General features: G+C 49.1%; 1 protein-coding gene across 2 annotated transcripts in view; it reads left to right on the forward strand.

Moving 5' to 3' along the window:
• The first annotated feature begins 2,746 nt into the window (after window positions 1–2,746).
• The window catches only part of Hrh1 (histamine receptor H1), a 76,923-nt gene continuing 53,700 nt past the window's right edge, over window positions 2,747–25,969 (forward strand). Inside the window, exon 1 of one of the 2 annotated variants that reach the window (XM_074044428.1) lies at window positions 2,747–2,809. The gene's annotated coding sequence lies outside the window, so the exon portion shown is untranslated. Of the gene's footprint in view, window positions 2,810–3,759; window positions 4,048–25,969 lie in introns of those variants that run through there. The other variant, XM_074044429.1, reaches the window with a different exon arrangement.

A 25,969-nucleotide genomic window follows, 5' to 3' on the forward strand; every position in this document is an offset into this window, starting at 1 on the left:
GGGAATCATCCCTTACCCACTACTAGTTTCAATGATTAAGAATAGCTGATTTCCCTCCCCCTAATCCAGGCATAAGTATGTGACTTCAGCTGGGCCAGTCAGAGCAACCATCATAGTTTCAGGTCTGGGCATTTGACCTGGGCCAGGCCAATGGGAGTCAGCTCTGGGGTTTTTACTGGAAGTATTGGAAGAAAGTGATTTCTTTGCAAATTGACCATTCTTTTTTGGGGGGAAGACTCAACCTGTTAATAAAGTGGCCACAAAAGAAAATTGAGTCAAGAGACAGAAGAAAACAGAGCCATAGCAACTTCCTTTGAGTCTCTTAAAATGGGTTGCACTGAATCCAGATTTGCCTTCTAATTTTTCAGTTCAAGAGCCCTTCTGGGAAAAGCTGGTTATCATTGGTTTATGTTACCTGCAATCTGGAATCATCACTCAAATCCTGGACATGACCTAGGCATTATTATTATTATTTTATGTGCAGATAGGGAAACTGAGACACTGAGAGACAAAGTAAACACAGAGTTAGAAAGTGGCACAGCAGATGTTTATAGTCTACTCTTTTTTCCCTACCTCTAATCTACTCTGGGACTCAGTTCCCCTTTTCTTGCCATCTTCTACAAAGTACAGAAGTAGGAGTGGGGCTGAGAAGCCAGACTGATCCAAGCAGCTTCCTATCTAATCTTCAGCAGCTTCCTATCTAATCTTGGGGCGACTTACTAGCTGATTCTTTGTGCACTAGTTTTCTCATCTGCAAAATAAGATAAAGCATCATACCTACCTCATGGGATTGTTGAGAGGAGTAGGTGCATTGAATTATATAGAGCTCTGAGGACAGAGCCTGACAGTAATTATGACAGAAGGACTAGCTATTATTTTTCTTCAGTTGGCTGCATATTGTTAGTCGGTTGTCCTCTTCTTTCCCTGCCCCATTTGGCCAGAGTAACTTCTCGTTGTATCAGTTCCAGATGCCACAACAGACAGCACATCCCCTGGTTGCCAGGGGCTTCACAATAATGTCTGACATGCTGTTTCTAAATACTGATTTTTCTAAAAATGCTGATTGTGGGTTTATCAGGCCTAAATCCATCCCAGGAAGTGAAACTTGGGAGAGGAGTTCCGAGTAATCAAGTCTTTGCTGACTTGCAGGAAGGAAAGAGAGGACATGGAAGTGGACCAGCCATTTCCGAGGCTTCTCCCCACTCACTCCTATACGCCCCACAGCTGTGGAAAGGAAATGTCTTTCTTGCAGTTTATAACAGGTGTGATCTGGGCCACTCACTCAGTTCCAAAGGGTGCATTAGTAGGATCAAGTGTAAATACCCAGGCCCTGGAGGATCTCTGGGATGTGGGAGGGGCTTGCTGTGGACTCAGGTGAGTCCCAGGTCATGCCAAGTACAGGTCAGAGTCACAAGTGGGAAACCCTTGCCTCTGATTTCCTAGCAGTCAGGCCTGGTGCCCAGGCCTGCCAACCATCCTGAATCTGGTCACATGCCTCTGGCATTACCAATGACCCAGTAACTCCACCTTGCAACAGGCTTAGTTAGTGTCTGTGAGCACTACTGAGCCCTTTACTAAATGATATCACAGGACTTTCCAGCAGCTCCACTAAGGTGGAGAGTGTAGCATGACCTTGGCCCTTGGACACAGGCTATGTAGGGTGGGTGCTCAGTTCTTGTATACATGGTCCTGTACAAGTTACTCAAGCTCTTTGAGCCTTGGTTTTCTCATCGTGAAGTGGGGTGATGACAACTCCTTTTCTGAGGAGGTGTGGGCATTGACTGAGGAAGCACCTGCAGGGCAGCACAGTGACGACTTTTTACTGTCCCCCATATACAGCCGTGCCCTGAGGACATCTTCTGAGTTCCCTGTGACCCCATCACTGCTTTGAATGGGCCCCCTATTGGGAGGAGGCAAAATACCCCATTAGACCCCCACCCACAACCCCTTCCTCTCCCTGTGAGCTTGGGCTCCTTTCTGCAGCGTGGAGGTGCCATCTGAAGCCATAACTGTTTACAGGTTCAGATAGCACTGAGGAAGAAAGAAAAAAATCTGCTGTCTCTTGCGGCTCAGGAAATGAAGGCAGCCAGTGAGAGAACCACACCCCCACTTCTCAAGGTACATCTTATTGTGAATAAGATCTCGGGCTGGGGGTGTAGCTCAGCACAGGGCCCTAGGTCGAACCCCAGCGCTAGAAAGAGAGACGAAGGAGGAAGGGAGAGGGGAGAGGGAGAGACAGACAGAAAGGAAGGACCGGAGGGTAGAGTTGAAGACCTTGTCTTTTTGATTTCCCATGAAACGTCAGAGTCGGATTCCCCATCCGTCAATCTTAGTCTGTTTTTCTAGCAGGGCATTGCTCTGTGGCTGTCAGTCCACCTGCGGTTGAGTTTGCCAAGCATCGTCTCCTATCTATTTCCTTGTCTGCCTCCACCTGAACTATTTCCGTGAGTCTTTCTATCCCCCTCCCCCTGCGTGCTGCAGGTGCGCGGGAGGTGGCGGGGCTGGAGGTGGTCTCGCCAAGGCTCTCTCACCTCTTTCCAAACCCAGGGCGCGGAGCCAGTACTGGAGCGCTGGTGGAGCGCTCAGACCCAGGGGCTGAAGACTGTGTGGGAGCTGGAGGGGGGGGGTGTGGGGGCAGCCGCCCCCCCCCTCCGCCGGCTGGGGACAGGCGGGCCCTTGGCGACTCCTCCCCGGCGCCGCCTCCGAGTGAGCTCCCGCCGCGCCCCCGCGGCCTCCGCCCCCGCAGCGCGCGAAGCACCCTGGCCGCCAGAGCCGCGGTGCCACCAAACTTTCCCCGGAGCCGGCGCGGGTGAGTAGGAGCACAGCGCGGGCAGGGCGCGGGGCGAGGCGGCGCACTGGCCGGCCTGGGATCCCCGCATTCTTGCCGGGCGGCGGGGACCCCCGTTGCCCGCGGCACAAGGTGGGCGCACTGAGGCCCTCGCGACGCGGGCGGCCTGGGTAGCTAGCAGAGCGCGGCCAGCTCCACGGTACGGGGAGTCGCGCCGCAGCTGTGGTTCCAGCGCCCAGGCGCGCACACACCTGTGGCTTCCCTGAGCGTGGCCAGGGCGCACACCCCGAAGGTCTGCCTCTGGCTCTGATGCCAGGAGGGCGAACCTGCAAGGTTCTCCCGAACCACCCCGGGGACCGACTTTAATGTTCCGGTGGCCCCAGCTGGTGGGTGAATGCGTTCTGTGTGCCAGGCGCTGGGCACGCATTATCTCTTTCAATTCTCCTTGTAACTCCATGAGCCAGCTGTTAGCATGCCCATTTTACGGAGAAGGAAACTGAAGCTCGGGGAGGGAAAGTTGTGCCCAGAGCAGCAGGTAGTACAGAGGAGAGCCTGGGTTTAGAACCCGACTTCACCAGGCTCCAAGCCTCGTCGGCGATCTTGGGGTGGGAAGCATCTGAACCACTCCCCTACAAGCCCTTCTCTCTCACAGCCGCTGCAGCCCCTCCTCAACCCCTAGGGGTCGGGGACCACCTCTTCCTGGTCGTCTGGGGAGAGGATTCTTGGGAGGAATGGGGTAACTGACATAGACAGGACGTAGATTCTGGTGGCAGAAGCGCCTGGGGGCTGCTCTTTATGGGTGCGGGGAGACCAAATTCTGGAAGTTAATCTCGGTTTTTCTAGAAAAAGCTCCAGAAGGCAGAAGCGGGAGCGCAGCTTTTCTTCAGGGAAGGCACCTCAAAGGTGCGGCTAGCCTGGGAACTGGCAGCGGGTGTGCTCCAGGCTCGGTTGCTGTCCTCCGGCAGGGGGCTCCCTGACCTGAGTCCGGCACGAGTAAGGTCCTCCCCCCGCCCCTCAGGCTGAGAAACACTTGGCATTCCGTGATGGGGGGCAGGGTAAGAGGAGATCTGCCAAGGCGCTCAAGCGGAGATGTCTCCAGAGCGGGAAGGGAGGTGTGGGGAGAGTCTGATAGGGAGGGCTTGAGCGCTCCCACGCTTGGCTTTTTTCCTGGAGGCTGCCAGGAATCAATGGAGACAGAGAGAGGGAACCCATCAGAGATTGTAATGTATTACCCCCATTTAATACAGCAGCCTGGCAAGGTAAGTACCATCATGGCTAGTTTCCTTGAGCAGATAGATTACTGAGACTCAGAGATGTTAAGTAAATTGTTCAGGTTGCCCAGCTGGTCCATGGCAGAGTTGGGATTTGAATACCATTCTTGCCTGATGTAGATTACCAATGAAACTCAGGTGGCAGATGGAACCTTAGATCTTTCTATGCTTGTGTCTGGCAGCAGCAAAGGTAAACAGTAGAAGGATGCCAGGCAGCAGGGTTCCCAATGCCCCTACATTTCTCTCTGGTAGTTCTGGGGGAGGGAGGGGTTGCTACTGAGTAGGTTCTTACAGGAATCCCTGGCCTCCCCATGCAGATATCCTCCTTGATTCAGAGCTTGCTGGACTTGTCATGCACAATTATCCAGCCGCTACAGGCACTTCCCATGCTGGGGGGAGAGTCTATGGAGAAGGACAGGGGATACCTGGAACCATGTGAAAGTGTGACAGAATCCTACAAAGGCGGGAGACAGCCAGTGTGTGTCCGTCCATGATTTCAGAGCTGGGTAGAGACTAGAGCTGCTTGCCAGGGGACCCCACACCCCAGAGAAATTTGGGCAACTGGCTTGTCTTGGGAATGGTCCTTGACCCTCAGCTGAGTGTCTGGAGGAGGAAGCACTTGTATGTGAACTTCCTGCCTTTGTACTTTTGGACTTCTAAGGTTGCTCTTCACTGTCAAGGAGTGTCTGGTGGGAAGGGGGTGGCCTTTTCCATAGCAAAGCATGAAACAGAGATCAAGACTCTGTTTGATCAGGAGCTGGCCTGCCTGGATTCTAATCCCTGTGCTGCCTGTTACGAGTTGTGTGACCTGGGGCAAATGCTGTACCTCTCTGTTTCTCAGTTTCCCTGTTGTCAGAATGAGGGTCCTCATAGTTCCTTCCTCTGTGGACTGGTGAGAGAATTTAGTGTCTTCATGTGCATAAGGCAGTAGAATGGTACCACGTAATGCATCACAGTGCTACAGAAGTGTAGTGGTCATTATTGTGACTGTGGAGGTCCCATAAGGCCAACTCTGTGAGCATGTGAACCCCCAGCCTGTGCAAGCCCCTTGCTTTCTCATCTGTAGAGTGTAGTAGACCTAGTTAGATGTGTGTTCTACAAGCCTTACTGCAGACTTTAACTGCCTCAGAGCAGAAGTCTCAGTGCAGACTTGCACAACCTTCCAGCCCATCAGAGGTCCTTGAAAAGTGCTGGACATCACCACAGTTGTCACTATTTCAGTGAACCTGCCTCCTTCACACTGTAGCTTGAACTTCATATGCTTGCTTGGTTCTGGGGGCTGGATTTTGGACAGTATTCAAACACATGTCTTCTGGATGTCAGGAAGAGTGGGCAGGAAGGGCCAGGTTGAACTTGGGGAAACTTGGGGTTGTCCGGTATCTCAGCCCAAGTCATTTCTTGGGCCTCCCAGGGACAAGCAAGGGTCTCTTGATGGTTGTGAGATGGAAGAAAGCCCACCAACCACCTGCCTTTCAGTTCATGCTGTGACTGGGAAGCTATTCCAGGTGCAGAGGAAACATCCAGAGTTCTGAATCTTCCCCCACCCAAAACACAGAATGGTGGAGTAAAAGGAGTTTAGGGTTGGAACCCCAGCTCTGTCCCTTACAGCTGAGTGACCCTGCGCTTTGGTGTCTTCCTCTGAAAGATGGCCATGAATCATAATTGCCAGTGTCTCTCTCAGGATTAACGCCAGGGTGAATAGGCAGAGAAAAGAAGAAGGAAAAAAAAAAGGAGATAGTATAAATGGCAAAGAATTACATGCACTTGTAAGTAATTCTCATTAGCATTCAGGCCAGGCATTAGCTGTAATTGCTCCTGATCCAAGACGTTTTATCTGAAAGCTGTACCTGGCAGAGGATCATTCAAGCTCCAGTCACCTGCTGCCCTCCCTTTCATAGTGACGCCGAGCATTTCTGAATCTCGGGATGTAATTAGAACAGAGCTCCCGTATCTTCTTTATAAGTGACTCACTTCTGCCATTAATGGTGGCAGAGGACTCAGACACACACTTCGGGAACAATGCCACTGATGCTGCCGGAGGGGGGCCAGGATGCCTCACCTCCTTTGTGCATCCATCCTCCCTGTGGCAGTTCTCCACTGAGCTTGCGGGAGGGTCACATGGCCAGGATGGAAGCTGACAGCTCTCACTTTGTGCAGTAGCTTGCATGGCAAGGGCCACTGGGCCTTGCTGCTGCTGGAAGAATGTGTTAGAAGCCACAACACCACAACAGAGAGGAGAGAGAAGAGGCGAATGAAGACCCCTCCAGGGATGAGTTAAAGTGTAAACTCTGGTGTTCAGCAGACCTGAGATTTAATCTTGGTTCTGCCAGCTTGTGAGGGAGGTATGATTTTTGGCTATCTTTCCAACTAAAATATTAGCAATCACAGAGCAGGGACCATGTCTGTCTTATTCATAGCCCCCATCACATAGAAAGCACTCATGGATGACTGATGAATGAGGGAAGATACGAAAGATAAGTTGCTTAATTGAGCCCCAGTTTTTCTAATCTGTAAAATGGGGCTAATACGGTACTTGCCTTGTAGGTTACTGTGAGGACTGATCTAATTGATGAAATATCATGAGCAGAATAAGCACTCAGCAGTGCCCTTTATGATAAATATATGGGTGGAAGCAAGGTCACAACTTGCCTAATCTGGAAGATAAAGCTTTTTCCTATCCCCAGACTACAAAGGAGCAATAACAGTACTAGTTATAAGAATGTCTCGTATTTATACAACACTCTATAAAAAGTGTTTTCATATCCATTGACTCCTACAACCAGGAAGGAATCGCCATCCTGTTTTACAGGTGAGGAAACAGAGGTTCAGAGGGGTTAGTGGAATAATGAGAATATATGTAGCCTTGCCACAAAAAGAAATAAATACACCAAGGCCACAGAGTTTAGCAGCAACAGGAGGTGGAATATAAACCCAGGTTGCTCTGATTTCCAAGTCTCAGCTGTTACTGTTAATTAAGCTCTCTGTTGCCCTCTAGAGGGTGGAAGATGTAATGTTTAGTCTTCCATGAACATGGTACCTCTAGGTTGTTTTGCACATCTTTTATTAGATATATTCCTAGTTGTTTTGTATGCTGTTGTACATTTTGTGTGTGTACACACACACATGAGCTTATTTGTCAGGCTTTGGTGTCAAGGTTATGCTGGTCTGTATGTATATACACACACACACACATGCAAAATTAATGTTCTGTTGGTTTCTTGTTAGAGAAATCCATTTACATATCACATATTGATTTTGTGTCCAGAAATCTTGGCAACATCTCTTACTAATTAAAAAAATCTATCTGTAGATCTTTAAAAAATACTGTGTAAACAATTACACAGTTTCTAATTATTTTGTTCCTTTTTTTGTGTCTTTGCCCTATCATTCTGAAAAGACTTCAGTACAGTGATGAATTGAGGATGGGATATTGGGCTTCCTGCCTTTTGTACCTTCTGTGGAGATGCTGTTCATACTTGATTATTAGATATCATTTTTCTCTAGGTTTTGAGAAGATAACTGTCAGATTAAAGAAGTTCCTTTCTATTCCCAGCTTGCGTAGTATTTCTTTCTAGTCACAAATGGAAGTAGAATTTTAACAGGTGCTTTCTCTACACCTAACATGATTAGTTTTCAATCTGCTAACCTGGTGCATGACCTTGAGTTTTGCACTTCTGGAATAAACCCAACTTGCAGCATCCTGTAGCATCTTTTTTTGCTGGGCTGTGTTTGTTAACCTATTGTTTAGGATTGTAATGTGAGTTTGTAAGTGAATTCCCTGGTGAGTTCCTTTTTCAAACTTATCTGTCAGGCTTTGTGTCAAGGTTATGCTGGTCTTGAGAGGCTAGATGGGCAGGGTTCCCATTCTTTTGTTCTCTGGAAGAAGTTGCTTAAGTTGGATGGTGTTCTTCCTCGAGTGTTTGGTGGGGCTCTCAGCAGTGAGGTCCCCAGTGGGTGGACACTCAGGTGGGGGGTGGAGAAGGAAGGAATTTCAGACAGGTCCAGGGGGAACTTCAGCACTGAGTGCTCTAACTGCCTAGGTGGAAGTGGAGATGGTGAACCTGTTTGTGCAGCATCTGTGGGGAGAACCCAGCCAAGCACACTGGGTGAGGGTTCTGGCAACCAAGGACCATGGAAGAAGGGCACTCAGGCCAGGGTAAAACCCGATGCCCATAACCACTCACGAGTCTTCTCTGCTTCTACACTTGCTGCTGCTGCAGACATGGACATGTGAATTATTGCTCCCTGTGGGTCATGGATTGAGGAACTGGACCTCAGGCATTCATTCTTTTTCCAGTGAGTGGGAGAGATTCCTTCCTTGCTGTGATCAGCTTTTGTGGGAAGGTTACATTGTGATGTGAAGCCCACATTGCCTCCTGCTGATTCACTTATTCCCCAGCCCACCTTGGGAATCTAGATTTGGGCAAGTTTCTTAACTTGACTCTTCCCTCAATTCTTTTTTTTTTTTTTTTTAACTCCAGGCCTCAGCCTTGCTAGGCAGGTGCTCTACAATTCGAGTCACTCTGCCAGCCCTTTTTGGTGATGGGTTTTTATGAGATAAGGGCTCGAAAACTAGTTTTTACTGGCTTCGAACTTCGATACTCCTGATCTCTGCCTCCTGAGTAGCTAGGATTACAGGTGTGAGCCACCTGCGTCTGGCCCTCTTTTTAAAAAGTGCTAGGCCTTGTCCTAGCTGAGATCATTTCTCTTAATCCCCATAACAATGTTACGAGCTGACTACTATCAACCTCGTTATTCAGATTAGGAAAATCAAGGATTCTAGTTGATTATTTTCAATGGTTTCACATTTTACACTCAATTATCCCTTTTTAACTCATTTGGTTTTGTTGTAAGATAAAGGTCTAAATTGGAGGCTGGGGGCATGGCTCAAATGGTAGAGCATCTACCTAGCAAGCACAAGGCCCTGAGTTCAATTGCTAGCATTGCAAAAAGAAAAAGTCTAATTGATTTTCTTTTTACATAGTCAGCCATTTCCATCCCACCCCCCTTCTGTTTACTGAATCTTGCTGCCTTCCTCACTCCTCCCTTCCTCTACCCCATGTTGCTGTGTCAGAACTGCATTACTGTGTATCTTTGGAGGCAGAATCACGAGTGGCACACAACTCCAGGAAACAGTTCTCGGTCTCAAGCCTCGGTGTGTAACCTGGAAACCAGTCATTAGCAGCAGGTGTCATTCTAGGCTGTCTGTTCTGACCTGTCTCATCATAGTAGCTGACTACCAGGCAGGGTGGTGGCAGGAGACAGGGAACATGCCAGTAGGGTAACTTAGAAGAGGTTTGCCAAGGGACTGCTATCTCATACAAATGATTTGGTTTGGGGAACCAAAAGGATGGGATGGTACCCCAGGGCATCGTAGGAAGAAGAGAGGTTTTCTACCTGTAAGGTTGGAGGGGGGACAGAAGGGAGCAGTTCTCAGAGTGTGTAGAGAGGGAGACAGGGCAAAGAAACCCCCATCATGTGCTTCTCCAACCCTGTGGCCAGGAGAGCCTTCTACATGGGCCATTCAGGCACAGCAGGTGCAGAGGAGTGGGGAGATTGTAGCACGTGGTTCTGAGGATTATTCGTATGGTGTGTGTCTCCATGACTAGCCATCATGTCTGTGGCCTTCTCCTTTTTCAAACTCTTCATGGAGAATTTTATGTGGTTTCTCCTTTCAGCAGAGTCTTTCATTTACTTGCTGGCTTTTCTCTATTCTTGAAGAGACTCACAAATTACCCTTAATAAATACATGCTTCTGTTCCTTGTGAGCTCACCTGAGGTGCTGTGCCATGACCAGGCTATACCTGGGCCCTGAGTCTTTGAATAATAAGGGAGCCATCGTCTTTCTTCTCTCTTTTGGGTCTAACTGCTTGTGTGGTGGGACAGCCACAGTGGGTCTCTGAACAGAGCTTGGCTCTAGCCTCTTGGGAGGACTGCAGAGAGTTCAGCTCTTTGCAGTGCCTCCTACCTCCCCCACCCTTCCCCCCACTGAATTTGGAGGAATGGATGAATTCTGCATTTAAATCAGACCATTATCATCTCTCCTGGAGAACAGAGGCGAAACAAAGTGCAACTGTGCACTTAAACTCAGCTGCATAAATGATGCTCATAATTCAGTCTTCAGTTAAGAGCCAAGGTTCCAGGGCCCGGGGATGTAGCATTGGATTCTGGCCCCAGGTGTATCCTGGATAAGACACCTGATCTGTCTGTGCCATGATGCCCTCCCTGTATGGTTGTTAGTGGCAATATAGTCGTGACACAGAGTAACATTTTCTCTTTATGCTAATATCAACAACAGGACAGTGGTCCCATAGATTATAATGGGCTGAGAAGGCTATAGAGGTGACAGCTCTGTGTATGTTACTGCCCCTGAAAACCTTCTGGTGGTATAAGATTCTGAAGGTCAAAGATGGTGACACTGAGGATCCTGACCCTATGTAGGTTTCAGCTAATGTATGTGCTGTGGTGTTTTAACAAAATGTTTAAACAGTAAAATATATCAAAAATAAATAAAAGGAGAAAAGTGCATAGAATAAGATATAAAGAAAAAAATTTGTGCAGTACTAAGGTTAGAACTCAGGGCTTTGCACTTGTGAGGCAGGTGCTCTACACTTGAGCCACTCCGCCAGCCCTTTTTGCTTTGGTTATTTTTCAAATAGGGTGGCAAGTTTATGCCTAAGCCAGCCTGGGTATTACTTTCCTATTTGTGCTTCCTACTTAACTGGGGTGACAGATACAATGTGCACTAATAAATGCCAGGCAGCTTTTTATTGGTTGAGATATGGGGGGGGTGATGTAGGGAAAGGGATGTCTGTGTGTGTGGGGGGGTCTCACTAACTTTTCTCCCTGGCTGGCCTTGAACCTTGACCCTCCCAGTCTCTACCTCATGAGTAGCTGGGATTACAGGTGTGAGCCACCACACATACACAAAAAATATTTTTGTGCATTTATACAATATATTTCTGTTTTGTATAAAGAATTATGAGAGTCAAAAAGTTTAAACAAATGAGAAAGTTTAAAAGAAAGTCATAGTAAGCTAAAGTGAATTTATTACTAAAGAAAGAAAGAAAGAAAGTTACTAAACGTCATGTAGCCTAACTGCACAGTGTTGATGAAGTCTGCGGCATTGTGGGGAAATTCCTGGGCTTCACGCTCCCAGGCCTCTCCCTCACTCCTCACCCAGGTGGTTCTAGTCCTGCCTCTCCATCCACGCCGAGCGACCTGTACAAGTGAGCCAGTTATTTTTTTCTTTTACACCATGTTTTTACTGTATCTTTTCTATGCTTATTTTAAAATTTCATGTAATTTTTTTGAGATGGGGTCTCACTTGGGCAGCCCACCCTAGCTTGGAACTTATGATGTAACTATGTCCTCTAGTTCACACTTCTCCTGCCTCTGCCTCCCAAGAGCTGGGAGTACAGGCATGCACCACTGTGCTTGACTTAGCTATGCTTACATATACAAATACCATTGAGTTACAGATGCCCACATCTTCAGCACAATAACGTACTGTTGTGTCCGGGAGCAACAAACTGTGCTCTATAGCCTGGGTATCTAGCAGGCTCCGCCTGTGCATGTAAGCACTGTGATCACACAACAATCCACTGCCTAAGGATGCATTTCTCAGAATGCATCCTTGCCTCTCAGTGATACATGACAATTAATTCCTAGGACCGTTGGGAGTGTTAAATGAGTCATGAAGCTTGAAAGAATTAATATTTGGAAAGCTTTCACAACAGAGTCTGGCAAGACGTGTTTATTAAATAAGCCGATTAATAAATAAATATATTATATGGGCTTCTTCTCCTCTGAGAAACTGGGTATTTTCTGTCAAGTTCCAAAACAAATTGCCCTGAGTTTTTGGTTTGTTTGCTTGTTTGTTTGTTTGTTTTTTGCTTTGAGATGGTGTTGACCCTGAACAGCAACGTCAGGACCTGCATTTCAGTTTCTGAGCTTCCTGGGTTACTGTTTTCTATGAGAAGGCGCCTTACAGCCCGCAGGCCGCTTCGCTGAGGCTCCCCAAGGGAAGATTGTAGTAAAGAGGGCTGGAACCCAGAGGCAAGTGGGTTTTACAGTCACCGTTGGGTTTCAGAGTCTCAACCTGGACTTGAATCCTGACGCTGTCAATGGAGATATATCTTTGGCCTCAAAGGAAGCATTTTAACCTCCCTGGCCTTAGTTTCCTCATCTGTAAAAGGGGAACAGTGGTAGTGCCCAGCTAATGGCTCAGCCCCCAGATCCTGCGAGGGCTGGGCTCTTCTCATCAGGGAGAGCCCACATGTCCCCTCCTTAGAGGAGACTACCTTGTTTAAGTTGACTCGCACGCAGACACACCTTGACCCACCCATTCTCCATTTGGTTGCTTAAGCCCCACTAGATGTCAGTTCCTGCAGCACAGGGACAGTGCCTTCCTTAGCACCTAGTAGGTGCACAAGGAAAACCTGCTGAACAAAGGCTGTAAACAAGGCAACCACAAGATCCTGAAAGACAGGGGTACCTTGCTCGAGTCTGTGGCCTCAGCCACCATGATGGTGTCTGTCTGTCTGTCTCACACAGACCTGACATTGAACTGCTTGCAGACCCTGGAACTGAATGGCTATATAGGGGCATTTGGAAAGGAGTAGGAAATGCTTCCACGGTTGTTTCAGGAGCTCAATAAATATTTGTCAGTCAACTATTTATTGATTGATTCTCACAGCACCTGGCACCAAGCTTGACAGAGGCCCTGGGAAGCTCCATTAACAAGTCAGGAGCACAAGACGGACGGGTTTCCTTCCGCTCGGTTCTCTTGTTGGGGCCTGGGAGGGGTGGATACATAGCACTGCTTTGCCCAGCCTGAGTGCTGTCCAACTGAGAATTAAAACAAAAGGCGAGGCAGCTGGAGAACAAAATGTCACCGTTATTGCTAATCAGAGTGACATGGGAACATGTGGGCTTGTCCATGCTGGGGGCAGCATTGGCTGAGGTTCCTAACCAGCTGTGGGTGATGCTGGGCACCACCCAGGCAGCCCCTGTATTTCCGGATAGAGAGTGGGCATGCACAGGCACCCCACAGGCAGGTCGGCTCCTGAGGTAGCAGAGCAGGGGCTGAGTCTGCTGCCCATTCCTGCTCAGAGTCGTCCATAAACATGTGCCACCAGGAGGAGGCCTGGGGAGGAGAATATGGGGAAGTGGAGAGATGCAGGGAGGAAGGCAGAGAAGCTCCAATAGTGTGGGAGAGGGTGCGACAGGCAGGGAAAAGCATTCTCCTGTCCTTAGTGGGCAGTCTGAGTCCTCTGATGCCTGCTTATTATCTTAGCAGCAGGGGATGGAAGAAAAGGGGCCTCTGACCTTTCTGATCCCCCCCTTCCAGCTGCTTTCTGGGCATTGTCTTCCATTCTTGCTGCCACCCAGCCCTCAGCAGCTCTGTCAGGTGAGTCTTGTGGCCACTTTACAGACAGGAGAACTGAGACTAGAGACACTGAATAACACACTGGCGTGGGACCGACAGAGTATGGTCGCTGGGCCCAGGTGTGGTGGCTGTAGACAGAAGGGGACAGGTGGAGACTGTTGGGAGTGGATGTGTGAGGATTGGGCAGATTGCTGGGTACAGTGAAGTCTGATGGGCTGATGATGGTATTGGAGCTGTGCTCTTGGGTGGCTTGTTTTGGTTATTTTGGTTGGTTTTTTTTTTTGATTTAGGGTTTTGTTTTTGCATGTTGGATAGAATATATGTGACCTCTTAGGCAGGGATTATGCAAAGAGTTAAGCATTCAGCAGGCAGAGCCCCATATGCATCTCAGCTGAGGGGTGGAGTGGGAAGTGAGGCTCCCTCCCTCCTAATTGGAGTGCTGGCTTCAGTGCCAAGGGAGCACAGAGCCAGCAGGTGGTGGGGGGTACTACTTGGAGGGGTGCTGGGTCTGCCAGAGGTTTGGTAAGAAAGGGCGTCCCGAGCCGCCTCCTGCACTTCCTCCTCGGCCTTCCACAGTGCCTTATAAGGGTGGTGGTTGCAGCAAATGCTGCCTGCATGTCTGCAGAGCCCAACCTTTGTGTGCATCTCTCTGCCCAACCTTGTCCTCCCTTTTCAAGGTCTGAGAAGCCAGCTTTCCTGCCCCCAGGAAGCCCTCTTATCTCCAGGGAGCTCTTTTCCAGGGGTGAATCCGACCTCATCACTCCCTGCTCTACATCCAGGGACATCCTCTGTAGGCCTTTCATAGCCTGAGACCAAACCTGCGCCCCTTGGAACAATGCCCATGATAAATGCATTGTCAAGTGACGGTGTAAGACAGCAGAGGACTGTGGTCTCAAGAATGGGCTCTAGAGCCACCTGACAAGGCCACTTAGTAACTGTGTGACTAGAGCAAGGGCCTAACCTCTCTGCCTCAGCTTTCTTGCCTATGAAATGGGAATAATTGTTCCTACCACAGATGGATGGAAGGAGTTACAACTGCCAGCCACTGCTGGCTCCCAGGGGCACTCACTGAGCGTGAGCTATTGTCATGGCTGTAATTATGTGTGTTCTCCGTTCTCTCCTTTTTCATCTCCTTCAGTTCTCAGTTTAGATATGTCCTCCTCCAGGAGGCCTCCCCTGATCACCTCCACTACTAAGACTTGGGTTGAGATCTTCTCTGGTCTCAGAAATCCCCCCATCACGCATTTCCCCTTCTTGTCACCATGTGTCTCCCTAGGGCTGTGAGCAACCTGAGGACATGACCATGACTGGTTCCCTCTTAGGTCCTTGCTGACCATCAAGGATGGGAATACAGTGCTGGAAGCATAGTCTGTCTGTGTTGTAAATGTTACTCTGAAAACACAACATTTTGCAAGGTTGAGCAGCTCGCCACTTGTGCATTGATTAGTTTGTGAAATCACCCTCAAAAGCCCTATCAGCATCACCTGACATAAGGTAAGGTGGCAACGGTAAGGGCTGAGCATCTGCTGTGTCAGACATGGTGGTGAGCAAGCACTCTGTGTGTGGCAAAATCACTTGCTCCTCTAAAACAGTTTTGTGATCTTGGGATTGTTATCTGTGTCTTTGAGATGTGAAGCTGGAAGCTCAGAGAGTTGGAGTCCTTTGCTCAGGGTCACACAGCTAAAACACAGAGAAACTGAGCTGGGCATGGTGGCACATGCCTGTAATCCCAGCATTCAGGAGACTGAGGCAGGAAGATTGCAAATTTAAAGCCAGCCTGGACTACATAGTAGGTTCCAGGTCAGCCTGTCCAAAACAGCAACAAAATCAGTAGAAGAAGTGGAATTAAAGCCTGATCTGACTCCCAACCATGTACTGTTTACTAGGACTGCTTAGGGGCAGGGAGAGCTTTGATTGCTGTTGGAGGAAGGACTGTCCTTCAAAGGAAGAACTGTCAGGGAGGATTCTGGGATTGAGATAAGTGTTCCCTAAAGACCCATGTGTTAAAGGCTTGGTCCCTAGCACTAAGGGAGGCTCAGAAGGACTCCGTGACTTTTACTAAGTGGTGCTATTGGAGGTGGTGGGAACTTTAGGAGGTGGGGCCAAATTGGAGGAAGTGAGGTCATTGGGGAGGGGGTGCCCTTGAAGGGGATAGAGGGATCCTGGCCCCTTCCCCTTTTTTTTTTCCTGGCAGCCATGAAGAGAACAAACTTTGTCTACCACATGCTCCTGCCATGATGCACTGTACAGCTACAGGCCAAAGCAACCTTGGACTGAAACCTGTGAAACTGAGCCAAGATAAACCTTCCCTCCTTTAAGTTGATTTTGTCATGCTAATGGAAAGTTGTATGATACAGAGGGCAATCGTGTATGGACCATACCTGTTAGTGCTGGCTCTGGACCACTGGCCTCCTGACCCCTGAGCCCACCACTTCTCATTTCTTTTTTGAGACTTCCCAAGTCAAGGCTAGACCCTTGACTAGGCCCTGGCTCTTTGTAGGCCAGCCCCTTTGCTGTTCTCTTTCTTGCTCCTCCCCTTGACCCAGCCACACTGAGCACCAGCCCCTCCTGTACACAGATGGGCTCCCACTCAAGCCCACGGCATCACTGCCCACATTCTCCCAGCTCTGCTTACAAAATTCCGCATTCCCCTTGCCCAGCACACTTCAAACAAGCGATTATTTTCAGTACTTTTTATTGTGATATATATATAGCAAAATAGTGAATGTTATGGTATATGATTTCTATCTCAATAAAGCTGTTTAAAAACAAGGAACATTGAGGAGAAATGCCTCTCCATGTGTCCCCTGCCGGTGGCTCTCCAGTCACTGGGGTTGCAGAGAGCAGAACCAGGCCTGTTTAGACACAGGAAAGGGGCTTAGATATAGGGAAATGAGCAAGATAGACACGGTGTCACCACCCCATTACCCAGACCCTGTTGAGAGTGGGACAGTTGTTCAGATCTAAGCTGCCACTGGAGATCATGGTCCTGACATCCAGCACAGCAGTGCTCAGCCTTCCTCTCCAAGCCCAGGCCACTGAGGTGACTCAGCATTTGCCCAGCTTTTGTTTTTCCTGCTTCATTGCCTAACTCTCCTCTGCTCCCGGCCCACTTTCTGTCTACTCAGCAGCTGCTTCCTGAGCCCCTGCTTGGCCAAAGCCACTCTATCTTTGCTGGCCCATGACATCTACTGTGTCCTCCATCTGCTAGCCAATGCCTTTACTTCAGGCTCACTCATAACATCTGCTGTCCCCTCCTGCTGCCGAACATCTGCCTCCCCTCCTTCTGGCACATGGCATCTGCTGATCCCTCCTTTTGATGGCCTATGGCATCTGTAGTTCCCTTCTTCTGCTGGCCTGTGACATTTGTGATCTCCTCCTTTTGCTGTCCAATGACACCTGTGTCCCCTCCTGTTGGAGACAAGGCATGAACCCTGGATGGGCAATAATGGAGTTTGCACAACCTCTCCATGGTAGGAGCTTGCACAGTCTCTCCTACTCTCATTTTTTCCCAATACCTTGTGTCTTTGTCTTGATCTTTGTTCTTATATCTCCTTGAAGAATACAACCTGCTGTGTCTGCATACCAGCCCCCTGAAACAAAACTAGATAAAGTACCAGAACTATTTGGAGACTCCCTGATGCCAGATTAATTAATTCCTTAGATAAGGTGTCCTGTGTGCTTTGATTCCAGAACAGATGTGTTGTAATTAAGCTTCTATAGCCTTAGGAAAATTAGCCCACCAAACTTCATTTGTTTTACCTTGTATCTAGGAATTGTTGCAGCTTGATTTTTACCTGAGTTTTTTTTGCTTGTACTGACCTATAAAATAAACACTATGGCTCAGGTAGGTGCTCAAGTATCCCACCAGGAATGTGCAGTCCTCCCGATCCCAGCTTTTTGTTTTATGTTTTATGTCTGTATGTCTGTGTGTGTCATATTTCTCATTCTCTGACACTCTTAGTCAGGTTCACACAGCATACCCACACAGTTCGCCGGCACCCTCCTTCTGGCACATGACATCTGCTGTCCACTCTTGGCTGATGACATTTCCTGTCCTCTCCTTCTGCTGGCACAATGGCATATGCTGATCCCTTCTTTCTTCTGGCCTGTGACATCTGCTGACCCCTCCTGTGGCCCATGGCATCTGCTGTCTTCTCCTGCTGGCCCATGACTTCTATAGTCCTCTCCTTCTGTTGGACCATAACATCTGTCTTGTGACTTCTGTGGGCTGGTGACATCTCTCCTTCATGATTTTGTGGCTTGTGTCTTGGTAGCCTCATAGCTTTTGATTTTTACCTTGGCCCCTATGAACCTGTGCCTTCTATGAGGGCATCATTTAGTTCAGTCAGTCAGGACCTGAGTGCTCACAAATAATTGCCCCAGTCACATCACATGCAGCCCATGGATCACTGTCTTTGTCCAAGTACCTGGTGACGGGGGCACCACATGCTCTGCTGTCCTGACAAGGAGGCTTGTGGCCCAACAAGCCTCATTCATTCATTCCACAGATGTCATCAGCAGATACTACTTCATCAGAGCCGTTGGTGTCAGGGACTGTTCTGGTGCTGAGGTATAGGAGAGGAAGAGGTGGAAGGTCCTGCCTGCCTAGGGCTGACATTGCAATGGGGTGACATGTAAGAAGAAAACCCATCAGTGAGCATGAAGTGCAGTGTTGAGGGTGAGTGGTGGGCAGGTGTGAAGGCTGGAGGGTCCCTTCATATGTAGTGGAGGGGTGGGCATTTGTATCCAGTGAGGATTGGAGTTAGACTCCTAACTGAGGAGAAGTGTTTTGGAACAGCAAGGCCCTGAGCCAGAAGTAGTTTGGAACATCTAGAACGAGTAAGCAGACCTGAGTGGTCGAGTGAGTGAGAGAGAGTGTGGGGGACATGGTCAGAGGTCACTTGGGCAAGGAGGGCCTTAGAGCCTCTGTGAGAACTTGGCTTTGCTTCAGGACCTACTGGAGTGCTGAGCCTCCAGCAACAGTGCTGAACATGGGATGCACAGCACCACCCTGGCTCAGTGTGGACAGCGCAGTGGAGGAAGGAAGGAGTGGCAGGTGACTGTGTGGGAGACTCATGCTGTCCCCATGCCAAGGCAGTCAGATTGTGATATGGAAGCGATGAGAAGGGACCAGCTTCTGGGCGCATTCTCTCTGAGAACCTGCCCAAGTAAGTAGGGGTCATGAGTCCTTCTCCACTGGGCTCCTGATCGCCTTCTTCAGTGGCTACGCTGGGTGTCCTCATCTGTAACGGGATGGTCATCATGTCTCCCTCCTGGACCATCGGGGGCTTGCTGGGCCCTTCCTGGATGCTCAGCAGGTGGGCGCTGCTGCTGTTCTTAGGAATATTGAGGATGTAGGTGCATCAGGGTTTAAGGAACACCTCCATTTGGAGTTCTGGAAGATCTGGAGTACCCCTAGCTCTGCTGCATCCAGAGACTTGGGAGTGGGGTTGTTCTAGTTGGAAATGAGTTGCTGACCACGTTGTCCAGGCTCCCTCCAACTTGTTTAAATCCCCAGTCCTCAGAATATGGGGCTTACCAGCCCCATTCCTCAGAGTCTCAGAGAGGTGAAGGAATTCACCCCGGGACCGTGGCAAGTGGCAGAACTTGGCCCTATCACCTGACCCCAGTCAAGAGGCAAGGTGGTGTGGTGATTAGAAACCTGGACTTGGCAACCATGGAATTTGAGTTTGAATCCTGACTCTGCCACTGGCTGGCCATGTGACCCTGGGCATGGCCTTTCCTTTCTCTGTGCCTCCATCGCCTCTCAAAAATGGGGTAATAACGGGGTACTCGCCTGGCTGGGGCAAGGAGTAAGGGGTACCCCGCAGATAAGAGCTCCCTTCCCTCACCTGGCCCTCATCTCTGGCTCCTGCCAACATTCTGAAGTAGATGCCTCATTGCCAGATGCTGTCATGGAAACCAAGAGATGGGGAAACGGGAGAGGCCAGAGGAGGGCTGGGAGTGGCCCACCTTCGCCAGCTCATTGGAACAAGTGGGGGCGGGAGGAGGAAGTGATGGAGGACCAGAGGCTGACTGAGGTAAAGTGGTGCCTTTGTCCCTGTGAGGAGTACAGGCTATGAGCACCATCTGTAGGGCTAGGCACAGCTGTGCCCATGGCTTGGGCAGACTGGAACAGGGATGGACTCATGCTGGCTGTCATTGCCCATCTGCCCTTGCTCCTGTGTTCTCTAAGAGCCATGCCACCTGTTTCCCTTGGAACACTCTCCCTCTCCATGTCTATCAAGTGAGGCAGATGATCCTTCTGACTGTTTCTGTGCATTGATGTCAGAGTGAGTTGCTCACTCTTCATGCAAGAACATCTTTGTTTGGGGCTACCTGGTCCCCCGTATCCAAGTGCCCTTGATAGTACATCCTTTATTGGCACCCATCCCTAGAAAAGGGTCTCATACCTTTCTCCACACCCCACCTTGGGGACCCATCCCGCAGCCTTACTTCCATCTCCTCCCCAGGTGTGACCGTTGTCCAGCCTTCCCTTGCCCCATTTAGTTGACAATTTCAAATTTTGCAGGCTCCAGGACTTGGGGTTTCGAGTTATCCGGGGCTGAGTTTCAATCCTAGGATGAAGGACAGGCTAGTGGCCCCTCTGAGCCTCACTTTCCTGACCTGGCTGGTTGCAGTACCTGCCTTGTGGGATTTAGTGGGTTTCCTTAGGTGAGGCACCTGTAGCTGTGTTATTGTCACTGTCATGCCATGGCTATGAAACTCAGAAGAAGGGGAAGCCAGGGAACAAGTCCGTGATGTGCTTTATTTGTGAAATGAAGTCACTTCTCTCTGAGATGCTACAAACCTTCTAAACACTCCCCATGAAGAGATGTTACCAGCTCTGCATCAGTTTGTCAAATGTTTATTTCATCTGTAATGTGCCAGACCCCAGGCTGGGTGCTGGGAAGATGAGAGAGACAAGGTATGACCCATGCTTTTGTACTTGTTGCCTGTGGGTAAGGCAGATCCGGACACACAGTGTTCCTATGTTGTAATAATAAGCTCTGGGTTATAGCCAAGAGGGGTACAGCGTTATGGCTACACAGAAGATGATGAAGGAGGGGTACTTACTCAGCCTGAGGAGCCTGAGAAAGCTCTCTGGAGGAGGCGGTGTGCCTGGAGGGTTACCTTCAGCTCAGTGAGGTAAGCCATGATTTCTACATGGGAAGGTACAGCTGGGTGGAAGGTAGAGGTATGAGTGTGACATGTGCAGGAGGGTACAAGACTTAGGCTTTACAGGAGCCCAGAGGCCATGCTTGGATAAGGGTCCCCCAAAGGCCTATGTGTTAAAGCATCCCAGACTATGGTGCTATTGGGAGGTGGTGAAACTTTTAAGAGGGGGTTGCCTCGTGGGAGGTCTTAGGTCACTGGGGGTTCTGTCATTGAAAAGGATAGTGTCTCACTTGCCAGTCATGAGGTGAGCAGCTTTGCCGTGCTATGTACGCCTGCCAGGAGGTGCTGGCTCTCTGCAGACCAGAAGTAATGGGGCCAACTGACCATGTCACCTTCCAAAACTCTGAGCCAAGACCACATTTTCTCTTTGTAAGTTGGCTCTGTTGGGTATTTTATAAACTGATGGGGTATAGCACAACAGGAGACCAAGAGGGCCGGAGGGGTGGCTGTCCATTTGCTACCTGGAACTTTGCCCATCTTGGAGTGACCTCAGCCCCCACACAGCTTGGAACTAGGCTCCACCTCGGAGGCAAGATGTGAATCAAGCTCCCAGGGATGCACAGGCACCTTCCTGATTGACCTATCTGTGTGCCAAGACGAGCTAGGCTCTACCTGCCCTGTTTCCAGTCCGTGGCCAAGGTGGATTTTTTTTTTTTGTGGTACTGGGTCTTGAACTCAGGACCTACACTTGAGCCACTCTACCAGCCCTTTTTATGATGGGTTTTTTGAGGTAGGATCTCACAAACTGTTTTCCCAGGCTGGCTTTGAACCACAATCCTCCTGATCTCTGCCTCCTGAGTAGCTGGGATTATAGGTTTGAGCCACTGGCGCCTGACCCCATGTGGAATTTTTTACTCTTCAGTTAGCCCTGGTCCCTTGAACAAGAACATGTGATTCATCTTGGAGGATGAGAACAGGACTCCCCCAGTCCTGCTCTGGGACTGCTCTAAAAAGATACCTGAACCCCTGTATTGCTTTTGGGGTTCATGTTGTCTTGCACTCGTTTCACTCTTGCCTCATCTGAAGCAGGACCAAGTAGGACCTTTCTTACTCCCTAAGAGGAAGCATCTTCTTCTAATTAATAACAGTCTAGAGAGAAAGTGGCTGGGCAAGAGGTTTGGCTGAGGCCACTGACCCCATCCATGACCTGGTTTCTCTTTAAAGACAGGCTTTAGGACCTTGGATGTCACATGCTTCATAGCACGTGTTCATTTGTGTTCTCTTGAGAAGGGGACAGTGATGACACAGTCTTCCCTACCACCATAGACTTTGAAAAGCAGGCCAATGATTGGACTTCTGCTGGGGCACTAGGGAGCCACAGAAGGATCGCAAGGCAGAGAGTAACAGGTTGAGTGTTGCCTATTACATGGTCTCTCTGTGACCATGTGAGGTGGTGAAGAAGGGGCTAGAGGCCTTAGAGGGGAGGCTGGTGCAGGGACCCACATGGAAATGTAAAGCCTAGGTCCAAGCCATGGCCCTGTGTGGTCACACCGCACCGTCCTCAGAGGGGACGGCCCAGTCTTCTTTCACTAAGTGGCAATGACTTCAAGGACCCAACTCATCTGCTGCAGATTCAATAATAGCTACATGTGAAGCTCAATGTGGGACTGGCAGAGAGGAGGATTTGGAACCCTCTGTGGGGTTATCTTGTTTGATCTGGACAGTGCAGGAGTAATGGAATCGAAACCCGCAAACCTGTGAGCCCGACTCCACCTTTTCTCATTATAAATTGATTATGTCAGATATTTGTTACAGTGACTAACACTGGGAGGAAAAAGAGCCAGGACTTTGAAAATCCTTCTCTTGCTTTTGTAGAATCTTCTAGCAGTAAACCAGAGCTGGGATTTCCCAAACTGTGGAACACTACATGGAAAGAGGCTTCTTGCTGAATAAGCTTGGAAATACTGTCTGTCATATGTCCTCTTAGGGGCTCACAGAATCAGTGAGGGGTGGAGACTGTTGGGTGGACAGAACCTGGTTTTGAATCTCATCACCCCCAATTACTGCATGATCTCAGGCACTGAGCTGCTCTTGGGCTGACTCAAGTCTTCTTGTCTGTAAAATGGAAATAATGGCAGTATAGTAAGCCTGCCTTATCTGTGAGTTTATTACATGCTGTTTTGAACAAGCTCAGTCAAATGAATGAATAAATAAATAGACATGTTAAAACCAAAAATTTTAGCTGGGCACAGTGGCTCACGTCTGTAATCCTAGCTCCTTGAGGGGTGGAGGTCGGGAGGATCACTGTTTGAGGCCAGCCCAGGCAAAAAGTTTATAAGACACCAGCTCAGTCGATAGTTGGTTGTGGTGGCCTACATCTGTCATCTGAGCTGTATGGGAAGCATAATAGGAGAATCTGGTCCAGGCCTGCCCAGGCAGATAGCCATGGTGGCATGGCTCAAGTGGAAGAGCATTTGCCTGGCAAGTGCAAGGTTCTGAGTTCAACCTCCTAGTACTTCCCCCCACCCCCCAGTTTTTAAAAATTTCCATATGTGGGTTACACAGCTCAGTGGATGTAAAGTTCTGATTTAATCCCACATTATCGTCAGTTGTGTTTAAAACATTGTGTGATCTGCTGAGTGTTTCCCTTAATTTTGTAAAACTCTGCCCAAAAAGCAAGGTAAAAGTTCATGTGCTTAATTGCAGCGATAAAGTGAAAGTCTTAGGTTTGCTAAAAGGAGGCATGTCTTTAGTGGAAGTTGGGCTGTGTGATGGGGAAAAATGAATCCAGCATTCGCAGTACAGCACTGAACTCTGTATCCTGAGCACTCGTGGTTTTTCCTTAAGAGTGGCTTCCTTGGAACCACACACCAACTGATTCAAGGATCTGCTGTACTGAGAACATGACGTTACTGTGAGAATTCAGGAGATAACACATGTGCCCAACACATTAGGAAATAATAAAGCATAGCTATTAGTTACTCTCTATTTTTAAATATTTGTTATGAATTTATTACCTATAAAAATTTATTTGGCATACATGATTTTTTCTCTTTTTTTCATAAATTTTTAACTTTGCTTTAAAAGTGTCTGAGAAGTCCTGTAGTAAAAGCTGCTTGACTCTAACTACCCAGTGCTTTTAAAATCTGTTTGATCATGGACTCTCTTTTTTTTTTTTTTTTTCACATTAACATCCAGGGGATTCCCTCCCTATGGGACTCATTGGGAAGTACTGTGTTTTGAAAACAGCCTGGAGAAGCCAGAGTCACAGGGCCAGGGTTCATTGTACACAGGAATCCTTCAGGTGTAAAGAATCAGTTCCTCCTCTATTTCCTCTTTCTCCCAAGACTTTCACTTAGAAAAAAGGGTGTGGGGTAACTGCCACAATTCAAGGGCCAGGGGTTGGAGGTGGGTCTTGGGAGGTCTAGCCCAGTCCTAGGAAAACTCCTACTTACCCTTCAGTAACCCATTGCAACGTTAACTTCTCGGAAGGCTTCCCATCATCCCCAAGTAGAATTAGTCATTCCTATAGCAGAAGGCCCAAGGCCTGCAGTAGAAACCTCAAAACTCAACACACACCACACTGAATCACAGTTATCTGTCACATGGTCATCTCCCCAGCTAGAGTGTGACCTTCCTCAGGGCAGATACCATGTGTGTGTCATCTCAAGTAATCCCAAAAGCACTGAACTGGGATGAGACCAGATTTCATCCATCACCCTCCAGGGATCCCTAATTTCTCTGCCAGGGGCGGGAGGGGTGAGAAGAGAGGAGGCCAGCAGCAACCCCCCCACCCCTTGCTGGTTCCCATCGCCTTGGGGAAAGAACTAGAGCTGGTTCCCCTCTGCTTGCCAAGTGCAGAGCTCAGTGTCTGTACACTGAGTATAGACACTGGGGTCAGGAGGTGAGGCCTTGGGGACCTCTCTGGGCTTGGGCTTGTTTGGAGAAGGAAAGAAAATGCCACTGTAGTGAAGGGCAGAGAGAAGCATGGGGTGACAAGAGCAGAGCTTGTCTGATGCCCACTCAATGCCTGTGTGGCACGAACTTCAGCACTGGCAGCTTGTTTGAGCTTGTGGGATCCATGGAAGCTGAACCTGGGGAGGCAATCATAGTCTCTGCCCAATGCTCTGAAGGCCAAGTGGGACTGGTGCACAGGGCCTGACTAAGCTGAAAGGCTCAGAGAACAGGCTGGAACCAGGAGGCTGCCCTTGGCTGGCCCTACAACTTGGGTGTTAGCCCAGGACAGACCAGGACCCAAGCAGTGGGACTGGGAATGTGGGGGTGATGGCAGTGGGCAGAGCAGAACCTGGTGGGCTGTAGGCAGTAAATGTCCACTACCCCCACGGCTGCATGCAGTAAAGAATGACCCAAATTCAGGCCAGAGTGCAGCATGGCCCCAGCACAGGTCTCTTAGTTCAGGTTCATCTGTCAGTGCTTGAAGAGGAAGGACGCTGAATAGACAGGAGGTGGGCCAGGGGGCTGTGCGGGTCTCAGGGTCCCAGCTGGGCAGGATTCCATGGAGAAATAATGGCAGTAATGTTGAGAACAGCAGCTTTCAGTATGGAGAACTTCACTGTACCTTTCTGCAGCTGAGCCCACTGTCATCACAGGGAGAATGAGGTCCACTCCACACACTGGCCAGTGGGTCTGATTCAGACCTGATACCCGTTGCAACAAATGGTTTCCCTCCTGACATGCAGGTCATCAACTATACTGTGTACCTACAAATACCAAAAGCAGTAGTAACAATAATCCGCTAACTATATAGGAAAGGAGAAGCAAAACAGAGAGCTCTTGTAGTGAAATAATAGTGCATGCTTCACTGTGTGAACACCAGGGCACGGTCACACATGATGTTCAGCAGCAGCCAGATGCCTGCAGCATATCCGGAGTCCTGGAGTCTCCCAGCTATAAATGCAGGCGGCCACGGGGCGTGCTGCTTCTCAGCAACCCGACTCCCACCATGTAGCCAGAATCATCAGCAGACTTCAGATAAAATGACACGTCTTCCCATGATTTGCATGATCAAAGCAGTTTGAGACAATGCAGAGTAGATTAAAACTGCACAGGGAGGTTTTGTGTTTGTCTGTAAATGGAATTTGGGGACTGTACTCAGATAACTAAAACAGGTTTTCCCACCTACACGTAGTACAGGGAACATTTGAAAAGTGGATGAGACAAACGCAATTCTTCACTGTATGAGACTTCACTGGCCACTGTCCGTGAAATGCCAGCTGTGTCTCCAGTTGTGAGAATTCAAGACACCCTCTTGGCCCACGTGCTCCAGGACCTTGAATACGTATCTTCAGATTAAAAGCCTGGGGTACTGTGAGAAAGCTCTAGTACCTGGGCCTCACCCCAGCAAGTTCGGAGTCAGAAGGTGTGGGTTGACACAGA

Source organism: Castor canadensis, chromosome 10 (genome assembly GCF_047511655.1).
Source record: "Castor canadensis chromosome 10, mCasCan1.hap1v2, whole genome shotgun sequence".
Taxonomy (NCBI): Eukaryota; Metazoa; Chordata; class Mammalia; order Rodentia; family Castoridae; genus Castor; species Castor canadensis.